Source organism: Pristis pectinata, chromosome 3 (assembly GCF_009764475.1).
Source record: "Pristis pectinata isolate sPriPec2 chromosome 3, sPriPec2.1.pri, whole genome shotgun sequence".
Classification (NCBI taxonomy): Eukaryota; Metazoa; Chordata; class Chondrichthyes; order Rhinopristiformes; family Pristidae; genus Pristis; species Pristis pectinata.
The window spans coordinates 92,824,081-92,844,775 of record NC_067407.1 but is presented as its reverse complement, the minus strand read 5'-3'; positions in this window follow the sequence as shown (position 1 = coordinate 92,844,775).

Below are 20,695 nucleotides of genomic sequence, written 5' to 3'. Positions count from 1 at the left end.
TGCTGGCACATACACTGAGACAGGCAGCCACATCAGTGCTCCACTGCTGGATTCTGCAATAGTGTCCAATGTCTGAGCAGGAGCTAGCTGACATTCCCCAGCAAAGAATTTGCTCTCTAATCCTGGTCCAATGTTGGACCTAGTGCAGTCCTTCTAGACCATTTACTTAAATGAGGATGATGCATGTTGCGAGAAAGAATAAGAGAATGTTACATTTATAAAAATGATATTTGTTTGGGTTAATGTTTCAATTATTTTAATGTATTTTGATATCCAGGCCATTGGCTTGAAAGAATGTAGGTGAATAGCATTTCTTTACAAACTGCCCAGCTTCCTTCCTTGAGATGTGGTGCTGGGTCATTATTGGTGAAGGGTTCTGAGCTAATTTTGACGTCGAGAGGGTCAAGCTTTGCCTCAACAGCTCCATGTTAACTGATTTTCAAGCTTGTGAATACAAAAGTTAAGGAAGCAAATATTCCTGAAGTGATGACATCATTGATGAGTGTTAATGTCATCCAGTTGTCCTTCACACATGCACAGTAAATTAGAAGGTGCACTAATGAATTTCAGAATAGTTCTGAATGAAGGATGGTTGTAAACAACACGAATCAATCACTAAAATCTTCATCTTTCTCATTGCAATCTCACCTATCATTGTTTCAGGTTTACATAGCAGTGTGAGACACCATAACTGGAATTCATGTTTGACATATTTGAAGGTATGGGAAAAGTGGGGGCACTGGAAAACTAAGTGGATACCTCTTTCAGGAACCTGGTGCAGATGGATGGTTCCAGTGGCCACCCCCGTGACCTTGTAATTCCTGTTAAACATGTGAGGATTATGGTGAATCTTGTGTAGAAACTGAATCATTCTTCCAGCATCGTCAACAAAAGTCTGGTACATTTTTACAGAAGCACATAACGAAGTTGTGCAATTAAAGGAAATTCAGCATCTTTCATCTGTGCTTGATCATCATGAGTGTTTGGACATTGCTTCCCAGCAGCCCCTAAGTTTGAAGGGAAAGTGTGTTGACTGGGGGCAGAGTAATCGCTTGCAGGACATCTTCAACTCAAGTGCTTGACTGTTGCACTCCATTTTGCAGCTTTGTTACTTACTACTGAATGTGTGCAGCAGATGTGACATTAAACTAAACCTTTCCCGTCTCCCCTTAGAGGTATGATCACTATTTCAATGGAGAGCAGGGGAGTCCTCCCTAGCTAATTTAACAACTCTCATAGTTTGTCTGGGCATATAATCATGTTCTTTTTAGGAGCTTGCTGCGAGCAAACTGACTGTCACTTTTCCTACATCACAAAGGTGATTATATTCAAAAGTTACTTCACATAAAATGCTTTGGACTGTTCTGAAAGCTGGTTTTAAATTTGTTTTTAACTGAGAAAGTTTGTCACGCAGAGCATGTTTGAATGTGGGACCCACGCGTCTGGGGCCAGTTGGTTTTATTGAAGGGGAACTTGTCTCAATACCTGGGCAGAAAGGAATAGGAAGGTGTGTTAATGGAATTAGAGGTGGAGGAGGCTGATGTGAAGCATGAACATTGTCATGGACTCAGTGGCTTGAATGGCACATTTCATTGTAAATACAATGTAACCAATTACATTTTCCAGCACACATTTTATATCCATATTTTCATCTTATGTGAGAAGCACTTCCAATCTAGCCTGGAAGGGAAAGATCTTGGAGTGGGATTGGTTAATGAATAAAGACACACTCACAGTAAGGCCTCACGAGAAAATGTGGTCAAGGCATCCAAAACCTGTTGAAACATCAGCTGCAACGAATGACTGTATATGCATGTCTCTGCGCTCTGTTTATACAAATGCTGCCCCAAAGGCATCGACTTGTTTTCTACAGTTGTATTAGTCACACCCAAACTTTTCTGGCATAGCCTGTGTACAGTTTGAAAACTTGGCTACAGCAAGCCAGGATAATGATGTTTTGGCTAGTGTTTAGGCTTGCTTCAGGGGCTTTCATACGCCTATGAAAGCTGAAAGTTTCTGAAGGCTTTCCAGTCTCCATAGTAACGCTTTTGTTGTCCTACCACTGCAACTTTTGTTGTTTACGGCACTCAGTTTTAACCGTTTAACCCTATTTAAAGCAGGCTTAAGTCGGTACTTGGAGTTAGCATTTTCTTTTATAAGTAAACCCATTCCAAGCCCTTACTCTAAATATAACTCCCTGGGCACTGCTTTAAATGCCTGCCAATAAATAAAGAACACACGACCAAAAAAAGAGCACATATTGAAATAATATTTCAACAAGGTAATGTATTTAAAATTATCTTTAGTGGAGAGCTGATAAAAGCCACAATAAATAAAGAGATACCACAGATAGAAATCTTTCTTTTCCTCAGTGTAACAAGCTGTCCACACAGTGGGGCTAAAGGGACATGTACATACAAGAAAGAGCAGATTCAAATCAAAGTAAACCACACTGTTGCAATAATAATGTTGGCTTTCCATTTTATGACTTAGCATAGGTCATGGACTCCCAGAAAAGTCCCAAACCAACACTGTTAAATAACAATCAAATTTATTTATGAGATTGGATCAGTGCCAGTACTGCATATGGAATTGAGACAGTTGGTTGAATTAAGAGATGTGTCCATCGTATTTTGCTGTGCGTTTTTTTTATTCTTTACTCTTCATTGGCACCAATGCTTTCGGCTGTTGTAAGTGTGGGAGACAGCATACATACTATAATTTGTATTGCATTGTGAGGCTGGCCTTTGGTAGTTGCGTCAATCATATTCAGGTGCTCTGAGATGGCTTGCGAAAGCGCTTCAATCAATCAACCAGGCCTCTCCATTGTCTTTGCGTGATGTAACATTTTAGCTGAGAATAGCCTTTTCAGGGGGCTGGGAGAAAAAAAAATAAAGCGTGTAATTTAAATAACATTATTATCTCTGTTGAACTAATCAGTTAGTTGCAGGAGATATTTGCTTTAGAAGGTTTTTGCCTGCTACTTATGGCATTAAGTACCAGTGCATGGACCCAGTGTTGACTCAACGGTACATATTGATGCAAAACATACTATAAAATTGGAAGGGTCAAAGTTAGATTATGGGCCTAAAATACTGCATAGTGTTTTATAATAATAACTTATTCTAATATAGTACATTAAGTTTAAAGACTTTTGATTTATACTCATTTTCAGATTGCTTGAAATTCAGGATGCCCAATAATGTATAGTTTGCACAGTTATTTTGGATTTTCATTGGCTTCAATATTTTCTTACAACATTTTGGCTTTTGAGGCTCTGTAACTATACCATTGTGAAACTGGGATAAATGGTGACATAACAAGCTAAGATGATGATACAGTTAAGTTTATTCGGTTTTCAGCTGAATCATACAAACTAGGAAGGTCCAAAGATTAATGTCCAACCTGTGCTGCCAGCTGATCCTACCAAGTGCCATGGAGTTAAGTGAAGGAAACGGTCAAAGCTCCCCTGAGTTAGGGAACTGGAATTACTCTGGGTCACTGTCCAAAATGGCTGCAATGAAGTGGATGTGTGTTGGCTCGGGTTGGACATGAGATTGGACGTTGCTACTGGTTGAAGAGGCTGCTATTGCTCAGTGGTCAGTGTGTACCATGGCCACTTGTACATTTCCACTTCAGGGGGTACGGTAGCTTAGTGGTTGTATTACTGGACTAGCAGCCAGAATTTTGAGTTGATGAGAACGTGAGAAGAATAAAAAGTGTGATTAATATAGAATTAGTATAAATGGATGGTTGGTGTGAGCTGAAGGGCCTGTTTCTGTGCTTTACTTCTCCATGATTCATGTTCTGGACTATTGAATTTGAGTCCTACCGTGAGAGCTTTGGAATTTAAATTGATGTAATTAAATAAATCTGGAATTAAGATCTCAGAAAGCGTAACCGTGAAACTACCAGATTGTTGTAAAAACCTAGCTGGTTCACTATTATCCTTCCTCCACTAGTCTCTGCCTTTCAGGCCTATCTTTGGTTCCAGAAAGCACCAATGAGATTGACTCTTAACTGTCTTCTCTGTTTAAGGACAATAAATGAACAACAGAAAGTCAACTCAACTGCAGGAAAAGCCGAGTCGATGAAATTGGAAAGACAATAAAGGAACACAAGCAAATTAGTGAAATACTCAGAAAACATGATCACAAACTGGATGAAAGCTACCACTTCAATTCCATTTCCCCCTCAATGTGACAGTCTCAGCATCACTGGGAAAGTGGGCACATTTTACTTTGCTGGATAATAATTAATCGAGGAGCATTCAGTCGCCAGATGAATTGAACTAAATATTGCTTAAGAATGATTAAGCATTTGCTATGTACTGCAATCACATGCAGTGCAGAAATTTGCATGAAGACATTTTTTTAAGCTAAATTGCATCAGGAATTGGGCATAAATCTGTTGTTTTGGAATTAGCCTCTTGGGGTTCAATTCAGATTGTGAATTTGCTTTATTGCTTGTACTTGGCAGCTTAAAGGAACACTTTAATCAGCAAGCAACTAGTACAGGAATGGTGGGAATTGCATTGACAGAAAAGACCCAAGCTTTCACTAGACTGCACAGCATCACACAGATTCACCACCGCCCTGAGATTAGATGCTTGACCGGACAGATAAGTGTATATACTTGCCACAGTAGAACCAGTAATGCTGTCAGAGTTATCAAACATACTATTGGTGTCCATATCTGGGATTAATAGGTCATTACAGTAGAATACATGCATCTTGCAGGGCTTGTGGAATAGTTGGTATTTGCTACATGCTCCATAAGTTTATTTTGAAAAGAAGTCTATCTGATGACGTCAGGAAGCATTAATGGTACCAGCTGTAGAAGGAAGATTGAGGATCCAGGCACTAATTCCAACTCCCATCCAATAAGTACATCAATTACATCATCTGTAATGGAAATGATCACAACTGTCATGCAAGTAGCCAAACCACAATTTCCTACACTTGTTACTCAGCTCTTCAAACACTACCGAATAGAATATTATTGGAACCACCATTATATTTCAAGCAATGGCAAATGAACATGTCTCACACAAGTCAAAAGCAGGGCACAGGTTTCCCTTGTTGCAAAGAGCAATCTTGGATTGGCACAGTAATCATCCTTGTGCTAGGTTTCAGAAGTAGGACTGTTACAATAAGATATTTAATAATGCACGTAATAATACACTTAAAGTGATTTTTGTGATGTTTATTTGGCATCCAGTGTGTGCAGTTATGCTGAAATATACTCTCAGGGTGTATTTAAAGCCCACAGCCGATGGTGATTGGCTGGGATATTCTGAAGAAGAATGGTGGAGTTATCCACTGTGTTCTGGCCAATGTTTATCACTCACTCAACATTCCTGAAACAGATTATCTCGTCATTATCAGGTTGCTGCTGTGCAAGGTTACTATGGGTGAATTGGCTGGTGTGTTTTCAATATTACAGCCACGACCATGGTTTGGGATGTCCTGAGATTGTGAAAGACATAAACTAAGTGCAAGTCTTTCTTCAAATTCTTGATAAAAGATAAATCTATAAATTCTCTTAAATGTTTTGTATTTTAACATTTGTAGGATTATTTTGTGCAGTATTGTGTGAATTGGAAAGAGGGAGCAACAGAATAGTATAAGGAATAACAGTTTGTAACACATTTGGATTTGTAAAATTAAAAATTTTATTTCACAACTGTAACTTTAAACAAAAAAGAATACTTTTTGTTTTCCTTAATTTGTCAACTTTTCTTTCCAAATCAAGAAAACTCATTATTTATTTATTAATAACAATTTCATTCTTGGTCTACACAGCTGCCACTCCACAAATGAAACTTGTAATTTTAAGTTTGTCTTTTTTTTCTATATCTTTTATACCAATTAAGAAGAAACAGAGTATGCCTAGAGATTTTTCTTTGCAGAACTAACTGTTTTCTCCAAAAATTAAAGTAGTGTAGATATCAGAAATCTTGTCTTGATGAACGGTGGTCAACCTGAAATGTTAACGCTATTTCACTTTCCACAGATGCTGACTGACTTGCCGAATATTTCCAGTATTTTTTGTTTTATAACTGTTCTCCTATGTTATTATGAAATGACTAAAGTTCTCTGAAACTTATCAATAAATGTGGCATATTACTAGTTAAGCCCTTTATTGAGACTAACCAGTAATTTAAAATCAATCATGGCCTGACCTAGCCACAAGGCACAAGTCTGGGAAGTGATGCAATGCTCTCTGCTTGCCTTCACAAGTGCAGTTTTAACAACATTTAAGAACCTCAACATTCAGGACCCTGGTTGACTGGCACATATCCAATCCTGAAACCTTCATGCCTACATCATCCACACAGTGTGAGTGCAGTGTTTACCATCTACAAGAACCAAAATATGTGTGTGTAGGAGAAGTAACTGGCAAAAGCAGGAGATCACCAGAGACTGAAGGGAAGTAGGAGTTTTGGTAATGAACTGAAAATGGTTAAACTCGATATAGAGTTCAGAAGGTTATAATGCAAGGGTCATAAGCTTACAGAGAGATACGACACAGAAACAGGCCCATTGGCCCACTGGATCCATGTCAACCATCAAATGCTTGTAAAAGGAGGTGGGGCACCTGGATCTTGCGTTGAAGCTTCAGTGAAGAGAGTAGGAGGTCAAAGACAGAGGTCAGTGTGAGTAGGACAAAGAATTAAGGTGTCAGGAAACTTGTGGATTGAGTTACACTGGCAGACTGAGCAGAAGTGTTCTGCAGGACAGTTGATCAACTTGTATTTGTATTCCCCTATTTAGAGATGACCACTTTGTGAGCAGTGAATGCAGGATGCTTTATGTGCCTCATCAATTAAAAAAAACCCACCCTGTTCCATTTTATTTGTATTCTTTCTCTGCTCAATTTTTTTTAACAGCATTAGTGTGTACATTTTGCACATTCCATTCTTTTCAATGAGGAAATAAATCTCTCAAATTTAACTTCAGAAAAATTTGGCCTCGGAAATTTGACATTGACATCATAATGCAAGCAGCCTTCTGCCAACTCTGAAGAATATATTTTCAGTAAACAATGTGAAAGGGAGAGACAGAGATCACAGAGGAACATGGAGATAGCTGCCAAGGAAACTTAAATCTTGTAGAAACTAAGGCCTCGGTTCCATTGTGAAGATGCATGGACATGGATCAGTGCAAAATTAGTAGTGTAATGCTTCAAGCACTCAGCGGCTGAGCTATGGGGTTCCCTACCAAAGAGGTGTTCACTGGAAGGTCCCAGTCCTGAAGCATTATCTGTTTCTCTTTCCATAGATACTGCCTGATGCAGAGTGTTTCCTGCCTCAACAGCCTCCAAGGCACCTGAACCATCAGTCACTGTTGCATATGTAAGATCAGTCTTCTGGAGAGTGAACCCATGGAAAGCATCTGGCTTGTATGGTGTCCCTGGCCGTGTCCTCAGATCCTGCACAGATCTGCTGTTGGGGATATTTGCAGACACTTTTAACCTCTCCCTGCTTCAATCTGAAGTTCTCACCTGCTTTAAGAAGACCACTATCATCCCGGTACCTAAGAAAAACAAGGTAACATGCCTTAATGACTGCCACCTGGTGGCTCTGACTTCCACCACCATGAAGTGCTTCGAGAGGCTGGTTACGGCACACATTAATTCCAGCCTCCCACACAACTGCGATGCACTGCAATTCACCTGCTGCAAATCAGGTCTACGGCGAATACCATCTCTCTGGCCCTACACTCATTTTTGGAATATCTGGACAGTAAAGACACCTATGTTAGACTATTGTTTATTGACTACAGCTCAGCCTTCAATAATATAATTCCAAGCAAACTCATCACCAAACTCCTAGTTTTGACTCCTAGGGACTCAACACCTCCCTCTGCAACTGGATCCTTGACTTCTTGATCAACAGACCACAATCAGTAAGGATAGGCAGCAACACCTCTGCCATGATTATTCTCAACACTGGTGTCCCACAAGGCTGCATCCTCAGTCCCCTACTCTACTCCCTATACACTCACGTGTGTGGCCAGATTCTGTTCTAATGCCATCTATATTTGCAGATGATACCACCATAGTGGGCCGTATCTCAAATAATGATGTGTTGGAGTACAGGAAGGAAATGGAGAGCCTAGTGACATGGTGTCATGACAACAACCTTTCCCTCAATGTCAGCAAAACAAAAGACTTCAGGAAGGGGGGCGGTGCACATGCTCCTGTTTACATCAATGGTGCTGAGGTCGAGAGGGTTGAGAACTTCAAGTTCCTAGGAGTGAACATCACCAATAGCCTGTCGTGGTCCAACCATGTTGATGCCACGGCCAAGAAAGCTCACCAGCACCTCTACTTCCTCAGGAGCCAAAAGAAATTTGGCATGTCCCCTTTGACCTTCACCAATTTTTATCGATGCAACTTAGAAAGCATCATCTCCAGATGCATCATGGCTTGGTATGGCAACTGCTCTGCCCATGATTGCAAAAAACTGCAGAGAGTTTTGGACACAGCTCAGCACATCACGGAAACCAGCCTCCTCACCATGGACTCTGTCTACACTTCTCACTGCCTCGGTTAAGCAGCCAACACAATCAAAGACCCCATCCGCCCTGGACATTCTCTCTTCTTCAACCTCCCATCGGGCAGAAGATACAAAAGTCTGAAAGCACGTACCACCAGGCTCAAGGAAAGCTTCTAACCTGCCGTTATAAGACTATTGAACAGTTCCCTAGTATGATACGATGGACTCTCGACCTCACAATCTTCCTCGTTATGACCTTGCACCTTATTGTCTACCTGCACTGCACTTCTCTCTCTGTAACTGTAACACTTTATTCTGCTTTCTGTATTGTTTTACCTTGTACTACCTCAATGCACTGTTGTAATGAATTGGTCTGTATGAACGGTATGCAAGGACAAGTTTTTCACTGTACCTTGGTACATGTGACAATAATGTCAATTTGCCAATTTACTTTCTGCCTTCAGATTTCCAGCACCTGCAGTTTTTTGTCTTTCATTTACTGCTCACACAAGTTGATTGCGATTCAAGTGTAGTAAACTTTAGATGACAGTTTCGCAAAAATTGATCTTGTTTTGCCTGCGGTGTTCAGCGTAAAGGTGAGGTTTAAGCAGTGTTCTTTTTAAGCAGTGGTTAAATTTACCCTTGGTCAATCTGGTTCAGTATTTGCAAGGGATGAAGGAAAGACTTGTGGGACCTTGGAAGGCCTAAGTACACTGCAAAGTCAATGTGGAGATGCTGGAATCTGGAGCAACACAAAAGGCGCTGGAGGAACTCGGCAGGTCAAGCAGTGTCTATGGGGGGAAATGAACAGTCAATATTTCAGGTTGACCCTTTCTTTCCAGTCTAGATGAAGGGTCTCGACCCAAAACGTCAACTGTCCATTTCCATCCTTGATGCCGCTGAGTTCCTTCAGTGCCTTTTGTGTTGCAAAGTCAATGTGATCATTTTGAAGTGTAGTTGTTGTTTTAATGCAGGCTATGCTGTAGAGGTTTGTACAGAGCAAGGTCCCACAGCCAGCTATGTGAGAATGATCAGATGATCAGCCTTTATTGACATTTGAATCTGCCGAAATGAGGAAGTGAGCTGACTGACATGCTTGTCAATATGATGTCGATAGACTAAAAGCTCCACTCTGCAGATATGACACAAACTGTACTTCCAACACAAGCTAATTTGGATTAAGATTTAGGGATTCATGAAATAGCTACATTTTGCTGTCTGGGTCAAATCATTTGTTCACCTCTATTATCTGTCTGGAATATTGAAATAGCTAATGCTATAATCATGAACCATGACTAGTTATATTGAAGCAGTCTCTTAAAGATTAAAACATATTAGGTGAACGTAATCAAATAGTGTGACAGAAATAAATGTAATGTTAGGTTTTGCAGTGTTGATTTATTTTAATAGACTTACTGACAATTGTATTGAGGCATCAGTTTCATTAACATAACATAAGCTTTCAGCAGAAAGCTTCAAGCATTATTTAATTCTAAAACGTGCCAAACAAATTTAGCAATCTATGGAGAAAGTACCAACAATAGTTGTGGAAAAATTCTGGGAAAGAATGGCCAGAAACCTTTTAAATAATGGAGACAGGCTTGAAATGCATGACATGTATATCCTGTTCTTGTATCACCAACCTTGTCAGTTAGCTTCTCAGGTAATTAAGTAATCTTGATGGTGAATGATGTTAATGGGTGTGATCCTGTTAAGCAAGTTTTTCTAAGTGAGGGGACCACAGTGGCATCTAACTGGGGCTGCATTGCAATTTCTAGTGAAACAGCAACAAGTGTTTAATAATGACAGCTTGATTTCTTGTTTTGCAGTGAAACTTAAAATAGTGCAGAATTTCAATCCATTGTCCACTCACAACTGTAAAAGGGTGGCAAACACTGAATGATTCACAGAACATTGCAAGCTCTTTTGATGGAATTGAGCCAGCAAACATGAAATTCTAATTATACCTAAGAGGACAGTGATTGATTGGGTACAGCACAGGTACTCTGTTATTATTTGATGAAGGAAATAATATTTCATACACATCCTGTTCCTTCTACCATCTCCCATTAATAGTGTTTTAGTTAGAGGTTACTCTGACAGCAGAGAGGAATAAAACCTTTTTGAATTGTTTGCCTTTGACTCGTGCCTTCCAGGTATGTGCCTTTGAAGTGGTTTATTCCTATTTTCTTTCATTGGATTTTTCCAAAATTGAAAATCAAACAATTCATTCTCTCCTTCTCAAGCTGCTAAACTTTTAGTCTAAATGTTCTTACCCAGATGAGTCAGTTAAACTATTAGATTTCATCACATCTGTTTTTTCACTTATTCTCTGGCTAAATAGTGTTGCAAATTATCTTATGACAAGTTGCTGACACCTGACTGAAATTCAACAGCAGTACGTCTTTCAAAAAAGATTATGGAACCAGCATTGTTCATAAAGGTGTATTAATGTGAGACATTGTTAATGGTCCAGTCTTGGCAAGTGACCAATGCCATTACAGCAGGAATGTTTTGTGGGTATGAGTGTTGCTACAGCAACTTGTTTAGGGCCGGCTGAGTCCCATTTGTTGCAAACTAGTTTCCCCTGATACTGGTTCTTGCTTTCAGTTCGGGTTAGGAAAAGGGCAGCCAGAGACATGTAGGTTTTGGAAAGAACAAGTGTATTGCTCAGACTCTGGAAGAAAAGGTGGAAAGGCGGCACTCAATCTATGGAACCCTGATGCTTATCAGGATCTGACCCTCAGGAGAGCTATACGGTACCTACCAAAGTACAGCTGCAGTGGCCGGCAAACACCTACTCAAGAAGGTGACCAGTGCATTGTGTAATGTTGGGTGGCCCATGCTGAAGGGATCGCAGACCAGGAAGACTGCTGCTTTCTACATTGCAGCAGGGACATGGCTGAGTGTCGAATGGATAGATTTCACCATGAACCTATCTTCAGTGCTTGAACATTGTGTCTCTTCTGCAAATCTCAGACAACCCTCTCCATTGTAATTAAAAGTTTAAAATCACCTCGTGACCTGAGTTACCAAATGAATGCAGTGCCTAAGGAGTTCTGAGTTGTCAAATCGTTCTTCTGATAAAAAAATTAAACCTGATTGTTAAACTAATGTTTATCTGATTGCTCGAATACATATTTAAGAACTTGTGCTACTATCTGAAGAAGTGTGGAGAGATCCCCCAGTGGCCCAACTAATTTTCTGCCCTCATTCAAAAACATATGAGCTAGCCATTCACCTCTGCTGTTTATGGCCTTTAACTGTGAGCATATTGGTGACTACAGTGACCCCGTAATACAACACTACTCTTCAAAGCAATTCATTGTATCTAAGGTGTTTTAAAATCACCTGAGAGGAGTGAGAAGATGCAATATAAATGGTAGTCTTTCCTGAAGACAGACAGAGGGCAAAAACTGAAAAATGCACTTTAAACCCATAATCTTTTTGCTCTTTCAAAACCAGATCACAGTTAACGGGAAATTGAGGTGTGTGAAGGTGTGTAATAGTTGTAGGCACATGATTACAAACTTTTAAGATCCTCATTCTCATTTATAATTCCCTTTCTTTGCAACTCCTACACCTTTACGATCCTTCATTTTGCACATCCTTAATTTTAATCATTCCGCCATTTGCCTTAAGGTGCTTAGGCACAATGTTATGGAATTTCCTCTCTGAACCTTTCCATCTTTCCACCACTCTGTTTTATTAAACCTATGTCTTTGACTAAATTTATGGTCAATTAGTGTGATATCCTTTATTGGCTTGGTTACAGTTATTTTTATTAGCAATGTTCCTGTGCAGCTAAACAAATACAATGTTTTGTTATTGGTTCACCCAGGTTTCCACACCTCAGTGCACCCTGCAACTGGATCTCCTGACAGGAATATCTATCACCAGCAAACCCCACTCTCTGGAATTCGTAGATAGATGCTCTGACCTGCACCGTTTTCTTCTCTTTGGATGGGCTGAGCACAGTGGTGCAGCTGATAGAGCTGCTCCTGCACGGTTCCAGTGACCTGGATTCAATGCCGACTTCTGAGGCTGTCTCTGTGGGGTTTGCATGTTATCCTTCTGGGTGCTTTTCTTTTTCTAATATCCCAAAGACCTGTGTATTGATAGGTTAATTGGCCAGTATAAATTGCACTGTAAGTTGGTACTAGCTTCTCATTGGTTGCTGGCAACTGTCACATCAAGAGCTGGCACAGCATCAGGACAACTTCTTTCCCCTTATTGGACTGGTACAGGAGGTCTTGATATTCACAGCATCCAGAAAGCAAAGGAAGATGGGCTACGCTTCAGTGTGAAGGTCAGGCAAGGAGGGGTCAAGTTGTTGGTGAATGTACAGCTTGAAACAAAATACAAGAAGACCATGTGGGAAGAGATCCTGTGTGATGCTTCATCTAATATTGCCCCTCTCCATGACCATGACTCCTATGCTCCTGGCTCAAGTGGGGAGTGGGCTGCTGATGCCCATTTGCTTGACTGTTCATTACCTGTCAACTCACGTTATGTGTAACCTTCTCTCTGGCCTTAACCACTGCTGCGATACCCTTTTCAACTCAATTCCTCTGTCTTCCTCTCTACCACTGCATTACCTCTCATCCCACACCCTCTCTCCTCCCTCCGTGCCCTATTTTGGTCTCCCCCACTCCCCTCCCCCACCCCACCTCACCCTACACCCCTACTCTCAACCAATTCAATTAATGGTCCACCAATATTGTTGGCCCAGGACTATAAATGCATAGTAAGAAAGTGAGTTTGTATTTTGGGCTGTGAACATGATGTATGTCAGATGGGACTGTACAAAGCAACACAATGCAGTGATAGCTCACACATGAAGATCCTGGTGGATAATTGGAAGGGCAGTTATTTTCTTAGATAATTGCGTTTCCTCTGGACCTAAAAAGGAAAACATAACAGTCAAAATAGTATTCAATAAATGCATTTTGTAATGAAAAGCAATCTCTTCACTGTCGTTCTTATTATCACATTCAAGTTAACATTGTGTGTTGCTTCATTTTAGATGTAAAATGCTGTTAAAATGCAAATTATTAAAGCTTTTGCTACAATGAAATAATTGTCAGGCATGTGTAGTAGGTAAAAGAATAATTGTTGAACCATCTGAATGTAGAACTGCATCAAGGGCTTTTGTCTTAAGTTCAACTGCTTTCTGTATGGATTAATAACTGTGCTGTGATGTAACTCACTTAAGGCCAAATGTGATCAGATTAAATCCTTTTCAGCTGAAATACTTTTCATTCATGTCCAATGTAATATGACAGCATCTTGTTTAGTTGGAGTGCTATTGAACAAAGGTAGATAGTTGTCATTATAGCTTTTGATTGATGAAAAACTTTGCAGCATGTTGCTTCACATTTTTTTAAGCATTCAGTAACTCTGGCTGACATCTAGTGACCTACTGTTTCGTGACATAGACACAGATTCAGACAAAGGAAATCCCAAGCAGGTCACTTTGCATAATGTAGTGTTCTGATGTGCAGTCTATCTGTAGGAGCTGTTGATACTGCTCCTTGTTTTGAAAATCATTTGAATACACAAGACTGAAACTAAACTTCCAATGAAACTGGTTGAAGCTAGTTCATAAGGTTTGCTGTTGGAACATACCGATGTTGTTTTGCTCCCCAGATGCAGGTGAGCCACAAATCTTATCTGAGGAACGGAGAGGGTGGTGGTGTAGTGAGAGGGCTGGGCTGGGGGAGATCTATTTCAGCCCTGTACTATGTGCAGTGAAATGGAATTCTCAAATATTATTGTAACAGTGGATCACATGACACAAAAGCAGGATTGTTGCCCTTCCATTTGTTCTATTGAATACAAAGTGTGTTTAGCTCAAAACAAAACTGGCTGGTGGAAGTTTTTTTTAGCAGAGAGTGATTTTCCTGTAGCACCTCTGCTGTTTTGCTGAGCTCTGGGTCGGTCCACTTAAGGGAAGTGAAAACTGCCTGATCAAAAGTGAAGGCTGCCATTACACCGAACTGAGTGCACAGCCAATAATATCACCTGCTCCTATTTTGAGGATAGTTTGGGTCTGCACAGACAGGTGCACACCTGATTTAAAAAGTGACAAGTGTTGGGCACGCAGAGAAAATTGACCTGAACATTTATGCACATCAGTGACTTCAGACCCCATAGAACCTGAAGTGAAAATAAGCCATCCTCAATTCCTATGAAAAGCCTGACAAGGTGGAGGAGAAGACAAATGGTCAAATGCTGATTATGTTCTGCATGTCTGGCAATTGCCATTTCAATTTGAGATTTTAAACACCTCATTTTCTTTTTTATATAAGAAACATAATGTTATTTAGTGTGACAATAGTCATGAATCTTGACAACATTATTTCTGTCTCCATGCACGTAAGGCATAACCACTGCTTTAGCTTACTAGGAGTGATGATGGACTTACATAACCCCCTGTGATATGCAGGGCAATCCTGGTTTCTGTATTGATATATATACTTGCAAGGGTCCAAGTGCAGAGCTTATTGGGAAAACTCTATAAGGTAGCCAATGTGAATATGATTGACTGAGTGGCCTCCTTCAGTATTATGCCATACTGTGATTTGTGTTTTCTTTCATTAAAGTTCACTTGAAAGAATCAAACAATACGGAAGTTCAAATTCCATCTTTTTATGCTTGTATTCAAAGATCACAGCAGTGGGATGTAAAACAGACAGCATAATCATTTAATGCAAGCATTAATACTGTTTAGCTGCATAAAATATGTGAAAATCAAAATATAAGCAGGTTACCCAACACCTTTGGAAAGAGAAATGGTTAATCCTTGCAGCACTTTTCATTTCTTCTCATAAAATCTATGGTAATTTTACGTACATCATGTATGATGTGTTGTACTTATGATAATCTTATTCAATGAAGACCATTTTTTTTCATCTTCGAACTTCCATCCAGTATTGAAATTGGAATCAAAGAAAGAAAGAAAGATTTGTTCATATAGTTCCTTTCACATCCTTTTCAGGATGCCCTAAACATTACAGCTGATTTAAAAAAAAATCTGCTGCAGGAACTCAGCAGGCCAGGCAGCAGCTGTGGAGGCAAAGCTGACTTTTCAGGATGCGGAGACACAAGAGATTCTGCAGATGCTGGAATCTGGAGCAACGCACACAAAATGCTGGAGGAACTCAGACAGTATCTATGGACGGAAATAAACCATCGATGTTTCAGGTCGAGACCCTTCATCAGGATGTGACCTTGATGCAGGGTCTTGACCCAAAACTCTGACTATCCCTTTTTGTACAGAGATGTTGACTGATTCACTGAGTTCCTCCAGCAGCTTGTTTTTTGCTCCAGATTCCAGCATATGCTGTCTCTTGTGTCTCCATATTATAGCTGATAAACTGCTTAAAGTGCAGTCATTGTTGTAATGGAGGGAACAGGGAAATCCTCAAATTTTTCACAAAAGCTTGCACAAACGAGAATGTGATGATGACCAGATAATGTTTTAGGTGACATTGATTGGGAGATGGATATTGGCCAATGCACCAGGGAACTGCTTTCCTGCTCTTTGAAATTGTGTCTTGGGATCTTTTGTGCCACTGCAGTTAAGGCCTTGGTTTAACGACATGATCAAGAGACCCTGCAGCATTCCCTATGTACTACACTAGAGTATCAGCTTAGACGATTGTGCCAATGTCACTGGAGTGGGGCTTCAACTCTCAATTTCTAGTAGAGAAATTATAAAAAAGATTTTAAGGAGGCAAAGAGTGTATGCAAAAAGTGCTGGCAAGAAAATTTGCCGAAAATCTAAAGATGCTTTACAAATAAAGGGCAAGATGACAATTAATGAAAGGAGATAGGCCTATTAGAAACGTGTGAATGTGGAGGCTGAGATATGGGTATGATTTCTGATGAATGCACTGTGTCAGTTTTTACAAATGGGCACCAGACACTGACATTATAGTATGCATGTCCACAGATCCCTGAAGGTGGCAGCATATGGTGGTTAAAAAGATACAGGTATATGGGATACTTGGCAGAAGAGTGTGAGTTATTAGATGAAGCAAACAGAGCGAAAGAGAGAGAATATTAAATTTTTAACTAAATAAATCACCAGGCTCAGATGAAATGTTTTTTAGGCCATCGAGAGAAAGAGAAGAAAAAAATACCAAAAGATAAAACTTTTGTTTTCCATTCGTCTCATGTCACAGGGATGAGTCAAAGGATCAAGGAGGGTTGACAGAGATTGTGTGCTTGACAAGTGAATTTTTAGCATTGACAAGATGTCACGTGACATATAAATCACTGGAAGCCAAAGGAATGTGATACATTGGATCCAAAACTGATTCAGTGGGCAGCAGTAAAGAGTATTGGTTAATTGGTGGTTTTATGACTGGAAAGTTGTTTGCAATGCGTTCCATAGGGCTCAGTTGCTAGGTACAAAACTTTTTGTGGTGTGTATATATCAATCATTGAGACTAATAGTACAGATGATACAAAAACTGTGGTCGATATTTAAAAAGAAACCTGTAAACTGCAGGAGCATGTTGGTGCGCTGGTTAGGTGAGCAGACGTAGAACATGAACAAGGAAACGATAGATAATGCATTTCTGACAGGCAAACAAGGGAAGGGAATACACTATAAATAGTAGGATACTGAGAACTGTGCGGAACAGTGGGACTTGGTCTGCACATTCACAGAGGTAGCAGCAGATGGTGGTTAAAAATATATCGGATGTTTCCCTTGATTGGCTGAGACATAGAATATTTGAGGAGGGAAATCACGGTGGAACTGTATAAAACAATAGTTAGGCCAACCGGAAGAGGAATGTGTGTCGTTCTGAGCATCTCACTATAGGAAGGATGTAATAAATCTTGGGGAAGTGCACAGATTTGCAAGGAGTTTGCCTTAGTTGATAAAGTTTGATTTTATGGAAAGGTTAACCAGACTATAGTTTTCTTTGGATCAGAGGAGTCTGAGAGGAGATTTAATTGATATGTAAAATTTTGGGAGGCAAATCTTGTGAATCGAAGAGCCTCCATGCCTTAGCAGAAGGGTCAAAAACTGGGGTTGGGGATATTGATTGAAGGGAAGAGATAGACTTGAAGGGTTTGAGGAAACGTTTTTACACCCTTAGGGTGGTGGTGACCTGGAAATCACTGCCTGAAAGTGTGGAGAAGGCGGAAATCCTCAGTATATTTGGAAATGTATCTGGATGAATAATTGCAGAGTCATAACTCACATCGCTGTGGACCGAGGGTTAGGAAGTGGGTTTGTTCAAATTGCTCTTTCTCAGCTGGCCTGGAGATGATGGGCTAAAAGCCCTTTTCCTTCTGCCATAGACTTACCTGATTTTATGATGCACACAAAGTCAGTTTTGGATCCAACTGAGCCTCTGTGCATTTGAAAAGGCAATGAAGTAACCTATGTTTTAATACAAACCATTTTATTAAGTGATTAAGAATTTATTATATTGCTGTGGTGTTTCAAAGAAAAGCAGTTCAGTGATTCCTTCTGTTACAAATTACTGGCCTATGTTTATACCTCAAAATAATCAATGTAAGGATGATTTTTCACTTTTACTGAAGGCAGCAGTGGAAGTGTGAACAGAGTTAAATGGGTTAGGGAGTGAATGGGATAGGCAGCAATGAAATGGTGAGTGAACGGTGTGGGTGTGACTGGGGTGGGTACCAATGGTCAGGTGGTAATGTTGCAGGGTGTGAGTGGGAATCACCATCGATGGATGGTAATGGGGCAGGGTGTGAATGAGGGTGGGTGGCACGGTGTGAAGAAGGAAGGTATGAGTGAAGCATGGATTGAATTGGGCAGGAAGTGAATGAGAGTGAATGGACATGACTAAATGGGATGCTGGTGAATGGGACATGTGTGAATGGCATGAGGTGTGAATTGAGTGATCTGCAAAAGGCCCAAGTGTGATAGGTAGTGAAGAGAATGTGGCAGAATGTGAAAGATGGGCTGTATAAAGGGCAGGGGTGAATCCGGTGGGCATGTGTTGGTGGTTAAGTGTTGGACTGGGGAAAAATGAGGAAGTGGTTGGGGGAGGAGCATGTGCAGTTTGCCCCTGCCTGGGTGGTGTAGATGTTTACACAAGTGTTCTGGGATATCTGGCTGCAGCAGATTTTGGAACATTGGATAGGTGGGTATACTTTAATAAATAAATTGTCTAAGAACATTGAATCTGAGGGAATCCACCACATGTTTTGACCTGTCTGATGTTTGTAGTCCTTATGGAATTCTCTTAAATATTTTCTCAATGAAGTAGCAAATGCCATGAAAATAAGTTAGGCACAATGCAGCCTGTGTGTATTACAGTGTGCCTTTATTGTGAGGGATGAAAATGGGGAATTAAGCAGCAAACAATTGTACAAATTGGGTTGTGTTACTAATCTCAGCATTATCACCATTGAACAAAGCTGCTTTAGAACAATATTGTATGACAGCACAGAAACAGGAGTCAACCGAACTGTTGTAAACCATGTTTTATGTGCCACACATGGCTTATTCCTCCCTTTCAACCTGTCAACATGTTCTTCAATTCCACTCACCCTTGTGCTCGAATTCTCTCTTTAAATATATCTCTGCTGTCTGCCTCACTTACTCCTCGTGGTATTGAATTCAACATTCTCACCATTCTCCAAGTGAAGCATTTTTTCCTGAATTTCTGTTTGGCTTCATTAGTGACCATCTTTTGTTATGAATATGATAGTGTACCATTTAACTTACTGGACTAGCAGCCAAAGGTCTGAACCATTGATCCAGCTGCAAAGATTCAAATACCACCAATGACAATTGAGGAATTTGAACCTGAGCAATCAAAAAAAAGGATTTGGAATTTTAAAAAAAAGCTCTGTCAATAATGGTGACTATGAAACTATGGGATTGTTGTAAAAGCCCCCTTCTGGTTCATTTATGTCATTCAGGCAAACAAACTGGTTTCGTCACCTGGCCTGATTCGCATGTGAATCCAGTCCCACTGATAGGGTTGACTCTTGACTCTTCCCTTCATTTGAGATGGACAATGCTGACACCTCCAAAGATGTCCATGCCTGGGAAAGAGTTAAGAAAAAGATTTCCAACTCTGGTCTTGTCTACAAGTGGAAACCTGAAGTCCACCCTATAAAACCTTATCAGTTTTTGGGGATTACTATCAGGTCACCCTCAGTTATCCCTTTCCTGGAAGTAAGAGCCTCACATTGTTCAAACTTTCCAGATGGACACACCTTCACATTATTTTATATAATCTTTGCACCTTTCCCAGTGCATGGATATTCTTTATGTTGTGTGATGATATGGACATTTGGTGATCTAAGACATCATCCCAGCCTTGTGATAAAACTACAATATCCTTCTACTCAGGTAACCCAGCAGTATGTTTTCATTGTATTGAAGTAACATTGAAGGTACTTCAAAAGTGGACAAAGCGCTGAAGGAACTCAGTGGGTCAGGCAGCATCTAAGGAGGGAAAATGTACAGTCGATGTTTCAGCAGCAAGCAAACTGCAAGCAAGCAGCTGTATGTGGACCATTGTTTGGCAACAAATCAACTCATTTTTCCAAATGGAATCTTCTAGGCTGACCCCTCAATGCAGAGGGTCTCAGAGGCCTGATAGGATATAAACAATGTAGCTCGGTTAATACTCAGGGAACTTTGAGAGCCTAATCTGAGTATGAATCTGGGAACAGCGCAAGAGATGGTGGACAGAAGTGACAGAGAAGTAAATGTGTAAATAGAAATTGTCCAATGAACAGATTGCTGAAGCATTTTGGATTGTAGGGAAAATGGAGCCATAATCTCATTGAATGGGGATGTGGGCTTGAGAGCCTGTTCCTTCCTTTTTATATATAAAAGGAGTTTTCTGTAGCACCTTATGTGACCTTAGGATGCCAGAGTACTTTGGAAGCCAGTGAAATGACTGTTTCTAAATAGGAAATGCATCAATTAATATTTGCAGAAAAAGTCATCACAAATTGTAATAATGACAAAATAATCTGCTTTTGCAATCTTGGCCAGGACATGGCTAATGACTCCCTTGTTCTTAGTGGCAAGGTGATCTTTTGCATCTAGCCCACAGGGCAGATACAACTCAATTTAACATTTCATCTGAATAACATCACCTTGGCACTGTTGCACACTTTCTATATGGCTCTAGGCTGTCACCCTCCAGGTTGGGTATTTAATCCTCAAGCTGTAGA